Raw genomic sequence first — 15,065 nt, forward strand, 5'->3', positions numbered from 1 at the left:
CTGAAAGCATCTAGGCCCTCAAGGTATGTTTCGGTGATTAATGACAACCATTATTGTGACTAACGAGTTTATGCAGCTTAATGAAATCTTATCGCTCATTGGATCATATGTTAAAGAGGCCCCTAATTTTCATCATTCAAAAAGGCGATCTTGGTATTCAACTCAAGTATATAACAGGACTAAGGATCTTTCTAGTCCTAAGTGTCGCAAGGTTGAGAAGGACACTTAGGTTAGTATAGGTTTTATAGTTTTGTAGAGATCACACTCTTAAGAGGGGTTAAGGCCAAGTAACTTGAGCATGGACATGGTAAATCAAAAAAATCGATGCACACATTGGTCACTCAGGTTCTTGGAAGCTCAAACAAGTGCTATTCAACTCATATCTCAAGAATATTTGGATTTCATTCAAGACTCAAATCAAAACAGACAAAATCAGGAAAAAGTCTTATCACCGGTTTAACCGACGACATCAATTTTCTATACGTCGGTTAAACGCTATCACTGAAGCATGGACACTGAGTACACCGGTTAAACCGACGATATTTGAAATTAACGTCGGTGCAGTTGTCCAGAACGTTGGTTTTCCAGGGATTTCTAAGCTTATACTCACCGGTTAAACCGACGATGGATTTGAGTTAGCGTCGGTGCTGTTGTCCAGAGAGTTGGTTTTTCTGTTGATCAGTGGACAACTACACTCACCGGTTAAACCGATGATACGTCGGTTAAATTGCCTGAGCTGTAACGGCTAGTTTTTCAAATGGACAGTTTACATTCATCGGTTAAACCGATGATGACTTTTGGAGGGCCGTCGGATTAACCGGCATTGCGTACTTTTCTGGCAGCTTTTCTCCAACGGCTCTATCCGCGTGAGCTGCCTATATATACCCATCCAATGGGTCATTTTGAAGTCTCTTGACACCAGGCAACACTCATACACTCATTCTATTATTGAGAGCCACCTTGAGCTTCACATTCCACTCATTTGATCTTTCAATCATCCAAGAAGCAAGGCTAAGGACTTGAGTAGAGAGAAGCTTGTGTGCATCCCGTTCTTGGTGATCGGTTCTTGCTCAAGTGAAGGCCCTAACTTGTTACTCTTGGTGATTGGTATCACCTAGGCGATCTTGGTGATTGAGGTGTTTCTTGCGGAGCTTGCCAAGTTGATTGTGGGAGCCCGAAGAAGATTGTACGTGGCTTGAGCTCCACCACACCGGGATGGTGAACGGAGACTCTTAGTGAGCACCCTCGTCTCGGTGACTTGGGAGGTGACAAGGCTCTTAGTGAGTGTCACAACGTGGATTAGGGGTGTGTGCCAACACATCGACACCACGGGAAAAAATCTGGTCGTCTCTTGCCCACTCTTTACATTCAAGCACTTATTTTCATGCAATTTATTTATGTGCTTGACCCTAGAGATCATAACTTAGCTCTACCTTGCTTAGCTTTATATTTTGTTGTATCTTTTATAGAATGTGTAGGTTGCTTAGTTAGCTGGTTGGTGAATTGAGCCTTACTAGTATTGCATAGGTTAAGGTTGCTTTATTTTGTTTTAGAAATTTGAAAAAGGCCCAATTGACCCCCCCTCTTGGTCCATCGATCCTTACAATTGAGCCTCGTTGCTCATTTGGATCATTAGGCTTCACCGCCTAGAGCTATGGCCAAGATGGGTGGATCGTCTCCTTACTTCGAGAGCAAGAACTTTGCTTATTGGAAAGTTCGCATGGCCGCATATCTTGATGCGATTGCCCCCGAAGTGTGGTTAGCAACAAAGACCGGGTTCACCGGAACTCCCACCCCGGAACAACTCAAGTGGAATTCTAAGGCTAGAAATGCAATTTTCGAAGCCATTAGTGAGGAAGTCTTTGTTAGAGTTAATGACATGGACTTGGCAAGTAATATTTGGAAGGAGTTCATTGAAATTCATAAAGGCTCCACCAAAGTTCGTGAGCAAAAATATCACTTGTTTAGAGCTAAGTATGATTTTTTTTAAATGCTAGCTCATGAAAATTGCAATGATATGTATTCTCGCTTGAATGTCATTGTCAAGGACATTAATGCACTTGAAATATCTAAAATTGACAGTGGCTCCATCAACCGCAAGATACTCATGCTCCTTCCGAAGCCCAAGTACAACATCATCAATGCTATGCTTCAAAAGGAGAATCTTGATACGATGGAAGTGAGAGAGCTTGTGGGCGAAATTCGCGCTCATGAAATGGGTATTCTTGGTATGTCCGAGGAGACAACTTCAAGCAAATCAATCGCTCTCAAAACCAAGATCAACAAGCACCGCAAGCTCAAGATGATCAAGCAAGAATCAAGCTCAAGCAATGAAGAAGATGATCGTCATGAAAGCTCATCCAATGATGAAGATGATGGAGAGCTTGCTCTCATGATGAGAAAGTTCACACACTTGAGTGACAAAATCAACAAGAAGGATTACAACTTTGATCCTAAAAGAAGAATGTTCCGGCCAAGGGAAAATATCAAGAACAAAACATGCTATAATTGTGGAGAAAAAGGTCACATCTCTCCATATTGCCCCAAGCCGGACAAAAGAAAGAAGGATAACAAGAGCAAGTATCGCCATGATTCAAGCGATGATGATGAAGATAAAAAGAAGAACAAAAACAAAAACTTGTGAAGAAGAAGAGCCATGACAAGAAGACCAAGCTCTTCCCAAAGAAGAAATACAACACCAAGAGAAGTTTCTTGGTGGAAAAACAAGAATGGGTGACCGATGTCTCATCAAGTGAAGAATCAAGTGATGAAGAAGACATTGTCACCATTGCTCTCACCAATGAAGAACCATTGCTACCTCCACCTCCTATGTGCCTCATGACAAAAGGTAACACAAAGGTATGTGAGGAGGATAGTGATAGTGATAGTGATGATGAGCTTGATCCTAATGAATTTACTAACCTCATCAATGTGTATACATCCGTCATCAAGAGGGAAAAGGGCAAGGTCAAGCTTCTTGAGAGCACTCATGCCAAGCTAGAGATAGCTCACTCCGATTTGCTTGGCAAGTTCAATAACTTGCTCAAAAAGCATCATGAGTCACTTGCACTTGCTAAGTAAGTTGAAGAGAATCACAAAAAGCTCAAGCAAGTGCATAGGGAGTTAGCTCACAAATATCAAGAGCTTGAGTTTGCCTATGAAGCAATTGACCCGAGTCTCGAGAACTCTATCAATGAAAATATTGAAAAGGTCAATGCTTCTACTTCATGTGATGACCTACTCAATGATACAAATGCTACTAATGTTTTGCCTGAGCTTGCTCCCTCTAGGGAAAGGGAATTGATGGATCAAGTGGCAAGCCTCAAGAGTAGTGTGGAGAAGCTCTCACGAGGAGAATACATCCACAAGAAAATTCTCTTCAACAATGCTCGTGACTATGGCAAGAGAGGTCTTGGTTCATTTCCGGAGCCAAACCAATGCACTACTCCCTCTCCGGAGATCAAGACTAGCTTCATTAAAGAAGTTGGATCATATTGTCAACATTACCAAGTCACCGGGCACCACACTAGGGAGTGTCCTTTGCCATCACGTCCTTTCCCTACTTTACCTAAAAATTACTCATCTATGCATCAAAATAACCATTTTCTTTTGAGTAAGGTAAAGGGAAAGGTGAAGGCCAAATTCATTGGCAAGATTACAAAGGAAGCAAAGAAGAAGCTCCCCAAGAAACTTTGGATTCCCAAAGCTCTTGTCACACATGTGCAAGGCCCAAAGCTCGTTTGGATTCCAAAAACTCAAAAATGATTCTCATTTGTGTAGGTGAACTACAGAGCCGATGGAAAACATTGGGTACTTGATAGCGGTTGCTCTCAACACATGACCGGCAATGATAGCATGTTCACCTCTCTTGAAGACCCTGACGATCATGAACATGTCACCTTTGGTGATAACTCAAGGGGGAAAGTTTTAGGTTTGGGTAGAATAGCAATTTCTAAAGATTTATCCATTTCTAATGTCTTGTTTGTAGAATCACTTAGTTTTAATCTTATTTCAATTGCTCAATTATGTGATCTTGGACTAACGTGTACCTTTGACAAGAATGGTGTTGTAGTAACCTTTGAAGAAGATAAGTCATTGGTATTTATAGGGTTTATACATGGCAACATTTACTTGGTGGATTTCTCTTCAAAGCAAACAAGCTCCATGACATGCCTCTTCACCAAGTCGTCTCTTGGGTGGCTTTGGCATAGAAGAATTGCTCATATTGGCATGAGCAACCTCAAGAAAGACCACAAGAGAGGGATGATCACCGGCTTGAAGGATGTCACTTTTGACAAGAACAAACTATGTAGTGCATGTCAAGCCGGAAAGTAAGTTGCAACACATCATCCTATCAAGACGATGCTATCTACCTCCTAGCCGCTCGAGCTACTTCACATGGATCTTTTTGGTCCAACCACATACAAGAGCATTGGTGGTAACCTCTTTTTCCTAGTAATCATTGATGATTTTTCACGTTATACTTGGGTCATGTTTCTAGGTGATAAGAGTGAAACTCCGGAAGTCTTCAAGACATTTGCAAGAAGAGCTCAAAGGGAGTACAACTCCCCAATTGTGAAGATCCGGAGTGACAACGGCACCGAGTTCAAGAATATGAAGATAGAAGAATGGTGCGATGAAGAGGGTATCAAGCATGAGTTTTCCGCCACCTACACGCCTCAATAAAATGGAGTGGTGGAAAGAAAGAATAAAACACTAATCACTCTAGCAAGAGTAATGTTGGATGATTATGGCACGTCCGAGTGGTTTTGGGCAGAAGCAATCAATACGACTTGCCATGCATCCAACCGGGTGTATCCACATCGACTCCTCAAGAAAACACCATATGAACTCATCACCGGGAAGAAACCAAACATCTCCTACTTTCGAGTCTTTGGTTGCAAATGCTTCATTTAGAAAAAGAAAAGGCTCGGTAAGTTTGAGAGTAGATGTGATGAAGGATTCTTTCTTGGTTATGCATCAAACTCCAAAGCATATAGAGTATTCAATCAAACCTCCGGGTTAGTTGAAGAAACATGTGATATGGAGTTTGATGAATCTAATGGCTCCCAAGAGGAGGTTATTGGCTATGACAATGTAGGTGATGAGGAGATTAAAGAAGTTTTGAAGAAGATGTTCATTGGGGATATCAAGCCGGAAGAGGTGCATGAAGGCAATGATCAAGGGGGATGACCTTCCTCGTCTACACCAAGCACCTTCATGGCACCCCAAGTGGATGAAGATAAAGAAAAAGATGATCTACAATCTCAAGAAAGTGTTCCAACACCAACACCCCCAGTGCAAGAACAAGAAGAGTAAAATGTTCCACCACAAGCACAAATTATCCATGATCCACCTCAACAAACATCCACGCATGTACCGCCAGTGAAGCATGGTCGTATCTCCAAGGATCATCCAATTGATCAAATCATTGATAGTCCTTCCAAGGGAGTAAGAACTCGTTCTAAGCATGCTTCATTTTGCGAACATTACTCGTTTGTTTCTTGAATTGAACCCACTAGCATAGAGGAAGCGCTTGAGGACTCGGATTGGGTGATGGCCATGCAAGAAGAATTGAACAACTTCACCCGCAATGAAGTTTGGGTCCTCGAAGCTCCTCCGAAAAATAAGAACATCATCGGCACTAAGTGAGTCTTCCGAAACAAGCAAGATGAACATGGGGTGGTGGTACGCAATAAAGCAAGACTTGTGGTAAAAGGATTTTCTCAAGTCGAAGGTTTGGATTTTGGTGAAACTTTTGTTCCGGTTGCAAGACTTGAAGCTATCCGCATCCTTCTTGCTTACTCTTCTCATCATAATATCAAATTATATCAAATGGATGTGAAAAGTGCATTCTTAAATGGCTTAATTAACGAACTTATTTATGTTGAGCAACCTCCCGGGTTTGAAGATCCGAGGAATCCTAACCATGTTTATAGGTTACACAAGGCACTCTATGGGCTCAAACAAGCTCCAAGGGCTTGGTGTGAGAGGCTTCGTGACTTCCTAATCATGCAAGGCTTCAAGATCGGAAGGGTGGACACCACATTGTTCACAAAAGACGTCAACGGGGATCTTTTCATTTGTCAAATCTATGTTGACGATATTATCTTTGTCTCAACTAATGATTTACTAAGTCATGAGTTTGCTACCATGATGTCTAGGGAATTCGAGATGTCCATGATCGGCGAATTGACCTTGTTCCTTGGTTTTTAAGTCAAACAATTGAAGGAAGGGACATTCATCCATCAAGAAAAATATATTAAAGATATCTTGAAGAAGTTCAAGATGGATGAATGCAAGCCGATCAAGACACCCATGGCAACCAATGGGCATCTCGACTTGGATGTGGACGGTAAACCGGTTGATCAATCCCTCTATCGTTCTATGATATGGTCTTTGCTTTACCTAACCGCATCTAGGTACGATATAATGTTTTGTGTGTGCTTGTGTGCCCGCTTTCAAGCAAACCCAAAGGAGTCACAACTCTCGGCTATGAACAGGATCCTTCGGTATCTCAAGCACACCCCAAGCATAGGCTTGTGGTATCCCAAGGGCGCTAGCTTAGATCTCTTGGGATACTCGAACTCGGATTTTGCCGGAAGCCGTGTGGATCGTAAGAGTACCTCCTGGGGTTGCCACTTGATTGGGCGTTCTCTAGTTTCTTGGTCAAGTAAGAAGCAAAATTCCGTGGCTTTGTCCATCGCGGAAGCAGAATATATAGTGGCCGGTGCATGTTGTGCCCAAATCCTATATATGAAGCAAACCATTTTGGACTTTGGTGTGAAACAAGATAGGATTCCACTCCTTTGTGACAATGAAAGTGCCGTAAAAATTGCCAAAAATCTGGTTCAACACTCTCGCACAAAGCACATTGATATTCGCCATCACTTCTTGCGTGATCACGAAGCTAAAGGAGACATATCTCTTCAAGGTGTGAGATCCGAGGAGCAATTGGCGGATATATTCACAAAACCCTTAGACGAGAGTACATTTGTTAGGCTAAGGAATGAGCTTAATGTATTAGTTGCGGCAAACGTCATGTAAGTTGCCATGTCATATAGAAAAATACATACATATAGGACACTTGTCTAACCATGGTAAGATAGTGATGAGCATGGGTTTAGCTAGAGGTGGTGGTCCACTTGTTTTCCTCTAGGCTTGTAGAAAGGCTAATCATGAAGAAGCTTCCCATGGGTTCAAACTTGACAAGTAGAACTTAAATTCTTGTTATGCATTTCTTGTCATATAGATGTGCACTTCATGTTTACCTTTCTCTCGCATGTGGTTATAGCTTGCACCATCATTGCATGCGTAAGGGTCACAAAGGAGATCACTTGACGAAAATGAGACTTGTTTCATATGCAAGATCTCAATTCATGAGAAGTGAATAGAGCAAAGTGTTAGGTGCGTTATTGCCTAATGAGTCATGTCATGATGAGTTTGAAGCTCTCTATCTTCAATATTCCTATGACATGGCTCATACATTTTATTTGGCGCTTTGTCTCGCTTTGCGGCTTTTCCTTGTGTTTGAAAAGAAAACTATTAAACTAGTATGCTATCCTAAATATTTTGAGGGGTAAAGTCACATATGCAAGTCCATTAACTTGAGTTTAGTTGAATTTTATAAGTTTATTGGACTTAGCATAGAAGAGTGAGCTGAGTGAAGGTTTTTCGGGTTCACCGGTTAAACCAACGTTTAATGGATCTACATCATCGGTTTAACCGGTGTTACGAAGTTCTGTCTCAGCTCAGTCAAATCCAGGTGTTCAACCGGCGTAAGCAAATGTCACAGCATCGGATCAACCGGTGAACATAACACAGTTTTGACCTAGCAATCAACCGATGATTTCAGTGTTCAACCGACGAGTTCAAACTTCACATCATCGGTTCAACCGGTGTTCAGATGCAGATTTGCTGGAGTCTCGGGTGAACTGAACCGATGCATTTAACCGGCGTTCTAAACCTAAGCATCGGATCAACCGGCGTTAAGAAAAATCGTGGGGCCCACATGTCATATATATCTTTTGCCCGCGCCGCCGGCCTCTCTTCCTCATTCGTTTCCCAACCTTTCGCCGCCGCTCGCTCCGCGCCCGCGCCCGCCTGCATGCCGCCAGCCCGAGCCGCTGCCACCGCGCCTCGCACCACCGTGCGCCATCCACGCCGCCCGCGCTCCACCCGCGCACGCCCACGCCGTGGTGTGCCTACGCGCCGCCATCTGCCGCGCTGCTCCACTCACGCACAGCCTGCGCCACCGCCGCCCGCGTGCATCACCGCCCGTGCACCGTCGCCACCGTGCGCCTCCGCGCTGCCGCCACGTGCACAGAGCCATCGCTGCCGCACCTCACGCCGCCCACGCAGCAGCGTCCTGCACGCCACGCAGCCACAGCCCACACACTCACACAGTGCTCGCAAGGTGTTTGACAAATTGCCTGAACTGAGATGGGTCATGAGAAGAGGAAGGGCAAGGAGATCGTGGTCGAGAAGCCGGTCCGCAAGCGGACCCGTGCAGAGAGGGAGGCCGAGGTCCGAGATGGTGGCCAAGGCCGCCGAGGAGTAGGCGTCAGGCCGTGCTCGTCCGTTCGGGATTCGGGAGCAGCCAGCCAGAGGCAGAGGCAAGGGCAGAGTCAGAGGAGGCAGGGCCATCAGGGCCCCACATCTGAGGCAGCTGTAGAGTCTGATAGCTCAGATTCAGTTGCAGATTCAGATGCAGCGCAGTCAGAGCAGTCTCAGGGGCCAAGTACTCAGGGGTCACCGACTCCACGATGTTCTGGCCGCATTCGGCAGACGGCCCCAGCAGCAGAGTCCCCACCAGCGACCGAGCGTCGCACCGGGCCCAGGACGCGAGGTGGTCACAAGCCACAGGTGCCTCGCAGGACAACAGTAGCAGCAGCAGCCCGTAGAGCCGAGGCCCTAGCGGCCGAGCACGCAGTGTTCCGTATGGACACTGTTGTGCATTTGGAGCCAGGTGTGCTGCTCCAGAACTTGACCAAGGCCAATGCGCCGAAGGTCAAGAGGCTCAGGTGGAGTGTGGCAGAGGAGGATTGGTTCCCAGTCAGCCGAGACGGTAGAGTGGACTGCCGGTTCTGGACACTTCTTCAGGCCAGCTTCTATGAGACCTACCAGAGGCGAGGCCACATGATCTACCCACATAGAGTGCTTGACTGGGTTTCACTGAGGACAGCCGCAGGGGGAGCAGACATTAGAGAGCACTTTGCACACTTCAGAGGTCTGCCCAGGCTACTTGAGATCGAGTAGAACAGGTACATTGAGGACTGGGTCCGAGTGTTCTATGCCACAGCCTGGATTGCTCCCGAGCGCAGAGCCGTGCATTTTATGTTTGGAGGCCAGGTCTTTAGTTTGTCGAGGGCGACGATTGCAGGAATCCTTGGAGTCTACTTGGTCGATGTCTCCCTGCACGAGAGAGTCTACGGGGATGCAGATCCACCTTGCAGGGCATTGATTGGCGGGATAGCACCTTCTCACGAGGCGATCTCTCGGTGCTTCCGCCAGCCTTTCCCAGCCTCATATGCCAGAGTCCCCAGCTTGCTGACTCCAGAGGCGTACACAATTCACATGGCCCTCCGGAGGACCTTGTTACCGAGGAGTGGCTACCCAGAGGGGTTCACAGGACTGCAGCAGCTACTACTACTCCACATCCTCACTCATGAGCCTTTTGACATTGTGGACTTTATTTTGGCTGAGATCGAGGATGTTATCACTGACGGGATGGGGGTCGTGCGGCAGTTTCCATATGCCCACTGGATCAACTTCATCTGCTCCATGATTGTGCCAGCTGAGTCACCCATCAGCGATGTCTACCTTCAGGATGAGGCTCCCCAGTTCCCAGTTTATCGCCCGACTGCTCCCCAGGACCGGAGGAGGGGCAGACAGGCCGAGAGAGCTACCATGGCACAGCTATCGGCAGAGGTTCAGGCCCGAGTGGCCGAGGAGGACAAGGCACTACTTGAGGCAGAGGCACAGCTTCCCGGAGGAGACGACGAGATCCACTGGTCAGACATCGAGACCGACTCCTCTGAGGACGACGAGTACTTCCCTCCTGCACCAGCTGCTCACGATCATGAGGCAGGAGGGTCCAGAGAGCCAGCAGTCACTACTGTCTCCGAGTCTCAGGTGACTCAGCCGTCCGAGCTCACCTCTCTACTCCAGCAGCTAGTCAGTCAGCAGAGAGAGGATCGGCTCGCGACAGAGGCCCGGCTCACTGCCATCCAGAGGGAGGCTGCTCTAGAGCGTGCTGCAACTGAGGAGCGGTTTGTCGGCCTACTTGACAGAGTCACTCAGAGGACAGACGCTCAGTTTTAGCAGATGCAGCAGGGCATGATGGCTATGTTCGGCATGATCACACAGCTATACTCTCACTCCGGACTAGCCCCGCAGCAGCCAGGTCTTCTGGGTATGGGAGCACCTACACTTACAGTCACTCCAGCTCCAGCCTCTACAACAGCTCCAGCTTCTTCGACGACACTGGAGACCACATTCTCGTTGTCCGCACTTCTTGGGTCTACCAGTCGTTAGATCTTCTCGCCACTGCCAGCGACTACACTTTTTCAGGACTCACCGTCAGCGGTTTAGTCAGTCGCCCTCCCCATCGTACCACAGGCACCACTTTCAGAGGGAGGAGCAGGAGAGGAGTCGACGTAGCCAGCAGCCTCAGCAGTCACGACTTCAGATGCTGACACCTCTTTTGCTGACCCAATTATGACTTCTACGGATCCTCTCCCAGGCAGTGCCAGCACGAGAGCCTCCATGATAGCTACACCTCTAGTCAGCTCGGACCCACAGCTCCCGTCCATTACCGAGGGTTCTCCGTCTGACAACGACGACGATGACCTAGACCGCTTCCTCGCCGTGCCGCGACAGCAGGACCCATAGCTCGCCTTTTTGGTGCTTCGATGCCAAAGGGGGAGAGAGTTAGGGGGAGTCACAGAGGAGTTGGAGTCAGGGGGAGGGTAGAGCAAGCAGAGTGATCGTAGATGTCAGGACTTGATTGTTGTATCTTTATTGGCTTCTAGTTCATGGACATGTATATTTGACTCTTGTGCATGTTGCTCTTTTATGACATGTCTATGGATTCTGTTCGAGCCTTCGTGCTCTTTGTGCTTTTCTTTTCGTGCGTTAATCTTTCTTGTTTTACTCGTTTAAGTTTTTTTTAAGTTATTGTTTGTGTTGTCATCAATCACCAAAAAGGGGGGATTGAAAGCATCTAGGCCCTCAAGGTATGTTTCGGTGATTAATGACAACCATTATTGTGACTAATGAGTTTTTGCAGCTTAATAAAATCTTATCGCTCATTGGATCATATGTTAAAGAGGCCCCTAAATTTCATCATTTAAAAAGGCGATCTTGGTATTCAACTCAAGTATATAACAAGACTAAGGATCTTTCTAGTCCTAAGTGTCGCAAGGTTGAGAAGGACACTTAGGTTAGTATAGGTTTTATAGTTTTGTAGAGATCACACTCTTAAGAGGGGTTAAGGCCAAGTAACTTGAGCATGGACATGGTAAATCAAAAAAATCGATGCACACATTGGTCACTCAGGTTCTTGGAAGCTCAAACAAGTGCTATTCAACTCATATCTCAAGAATATTTGGATTTCATTGAAGACTCAAATCAAAACAGACAAAATCAGGAAAAAGTCTTATCACCGGTTTAACCGACGACATCAATTTTCTATACGTCGATTAAACGCTGTCACTGAAGCATGGACACTGAGTACACCGGTTAAACCGATAATATTTGAAATTAACGTCGGTGCAGTTGTCCAGAACGTTGGTTTTCCAGGGATTTCTAAGCTTATACTCACCGGTTAAACCGACGATGGATTTGAGTTAGCGTCGGTGCAGTTGTCCAGAGAGTTGGTTTTTCTGTTGATCAGTGGACAACTACACTCACCGGTTAAACCGATAATACGTCAATTAAATTGCCCGAGCTGTAACCGGCTAGTTTTTCAAATGGACAGTTTACATTCATCGGTTAAACCAACGATGACTTTTGGAGGGCCGTCGGATTAACCGGCGTTGCGTACTTTTCTGGCAGCTTTTCTCCAACGGCTCTATCCGCGTGAGCTGCCTATATATACCCCTCCAATGGGTTATTTTGAAGTCTCTTGACACCAGGCAACACTCATACACTCATTCTATTGTTGAGAGCCACCTTGAGCTTCACATTCCACTCATTTGATCTTTCAATCATCCAAGAAGCAAGGCTAAGGACTTGAGTAGAGAGAAGCTTGTGTGCATCCGTTCTTGGTGATCGGTTCTCGCTCAAGTGAAGGCCCTAGCTTGTTACTCTTGGTGATTGGCATCACCTAGGCGATCTTGGTGATTGAGGTATTTCTTGCGGAGCTTGCCAAGTTGATTGTGGGAGCCCGAAGAAGATTGTACGTGGCTTGAGCTCCACCACGCCGGGATGGTGAACGGAGACTCTTAGTGAGCACCCTCGTCTCGGTGACTTGGGAGGTGACAAGACTCTTAGTGAGTGTCACAACGTGGATTAGGGGTGTGTGCCAACACATCGACATCACGGGAAAAAATCCGGTCGTCTCTTGCCCACTCTTTACATTCAAGCACTTAATTTCATGCAATTTATTCATGTGCTTGACCCTAGAGATCATAACTTAGCTCTACCTTGCTTAGCTTTATATTTTGTTGTATCCTTTATAGCTTGTGTAGGTTGCTTAGTTAGCTAGTTGGTGAATTGAGCCTTACTAGTATTGCATAGGTTAAGGTTGTTTTATTTTGTTTTAGAAATTTGAAAAAGGCTCCATTCACCCCCTTGGTCCATCCATCCTTACAACATCCTTTCTCATGCAAGATGCCCCCACTGTATTGACTATTAAAGGAACATAGTTAAAAAAATCTGCAATAGCCGGAGTACAAGTTGAAACGGCAACAACCACTAATTGCTATTGATGGGCAAAACAATGCACATAGAAGGCATAAGAATTTTCATCACGAATCAATTTCTGCACCCCCATTAAATTCACCTCTCATATTGGAAGCCACATCATAACCTTGACCATGAATCATATTGATGCTTAACTTGTGGCAAGAAATCATACCGAGTCACACACACACTATCAGAAACTAAATGTACGAGCACAATTTTGAAGGTCTCATTGCAAACCAACATGTACAAGCATATATTATCAACAGGTGGGAGGAAATAGTATGAAGCCACATTGTTTAATCAACAAAGGCACAAAACATCAACAATTTTACTCTATATTTAATTATATTTTACAAAAAAAAGTTGCATATATAGATATAGTATGCAAACATTTTGAAAAAAATTGAAAGGAAGGAAAACAAATATCAGTGTGAAGAAAGAAGGAAGAAGGCAAGAGGAGCCGAAGCAAGCAATCCATTCTAACTGGGCCGAGTCAAGCGGTGAATCCACGCGTGGTGAAGCCCACCAAAGAAGCCACATTGGGAGTTGAAAGCTATCGATCAAAAAGAGCCCACGGTGGTGAATCCACTGGCTTATTAGTGTCTGGCTTCTGCTTCCAACTAGCAAGACTCATTTAAACTTTGTCGACTCATTTAAACTTTGCGTGGCTCGTAGTTCCGTCTGATGGCGTTTGTACTTTTGCTTTAGATGGCCCTACCTAGGCAGCGCTTGTAATCTCAAAATAAAAACCGTTTAAACTTTGTGGAAGGTCTCTTCGCATTTAAATTTTATTTTACCAGCCGTTCATATAATGATAGGGCACTGCATGAAGTGCCAAACTTGTATCGTAGCTAGGTTAAGGGCTAATGGCGTAGAGCTTTATTGCTCTAATATACTATGAGTAATAAAAGCTCATCAATCTGAAGGAAAAAAAATGAAATCCTTTGAGGCTTTGTTCGGTTGCAAGGGAATTGAAGAGCATTAGAGGTGGTTGGGAGGGATTAAATCTCCAACAAGTCAAAATCCCCCTTAATCTCCTTATGGAGCGGATTAACCGAACAAGGTCTGAAGGGGAGGGGAGGACGGTGTGATTGTTATAGTTAGGAGTCTATCCTTGACTTTTATTTGGTGCATAATATTTCCTAGTTATAGTCAGTTAAATTTTTGTTCATGTAGCATTCCTTCTAAATGTATATTTTTCTTAACAAAGAACATTCAGTGGGTATGCTTTTTCACTTAGCATGGGCCCACCAAATTTGAAGGTTCATGAGGATTTCTTGGGCTTTATCCCCTTCCTTCCACAAAAGAATTAATTTTAAAATACTTCTCGTGCCTTGAATCTCCCACCTGTTGTGTTTATAAACATGCCGATCCTACATGCTCAATTGTGCAAATTAAGTCATGGCCTTGCTTGAGTAGATCTTCGTAGTAAGAACAAATAGTTTAATAATATGCATACTAGCTTATACTATACATGGTACATCCAAAATCATATAAGCATACAAATCCTATTTTGTATACATCAAGTTCCATTTCCAACTTTTGGTACATTTCTAGCCGCACCCGGAGCATATATGCATTCACATTGTGCGTAGCACATCAGAAGATGACGTGGTGCATGGGTACTGTAGTAAAAAAACATATAAAGCATTCACATTTGGCATGCTTGACATAATTTTTATTTTTTAATGCTAGTTAATAATTTAATGTGGCTCTATTCTCCAACTAAAATCTGTCAATCTCGTTCTTAAATACCTTTTTGCTCCCACCTCTGTAAAATGCTTCAAAATAAGGTAAATGTTTTTTTTCAAAAAATGGAGTGACGACTTGGAGTTTGTTTTACACTTTATTCTGTATTCTACCATCCTAAACTGAATCTACCGACCACGTTGAGCTAACCTTTAGAGTAAAAAAGGTAATATACATTATTTCATGAAGGTTTAGGACAAAAATATATAGAAACAATTCCAGACCACTATATATCGCATGGAATTAAGTGTATAGCTTACCAAAGAATCACCTAACCAGTAGCATATCACCCAGAACAATACCGGTGTACTCATGCAAGTCAACCTATTCACTTTATACATATATATGCTTATCCCTTGATCAACACAATAATCCATCTATTAATAGAACAAAACATATAAATATAT

This window comes from Panicum virgatum, chromosome 5N, assembly GCF_016808335.1.
Source record: "Panicum virgatum strain AP13 chromosome 5N, P.virgatum_v5, whole genome shotgun sequence".
In the NCBI taxonomy this organism is placed as follows: Eukaryota; Viridiplantae; Streptophyta; class Magnoliopsida; order Poales; family Poaceae; genus Panicum; species Panicum virgatum.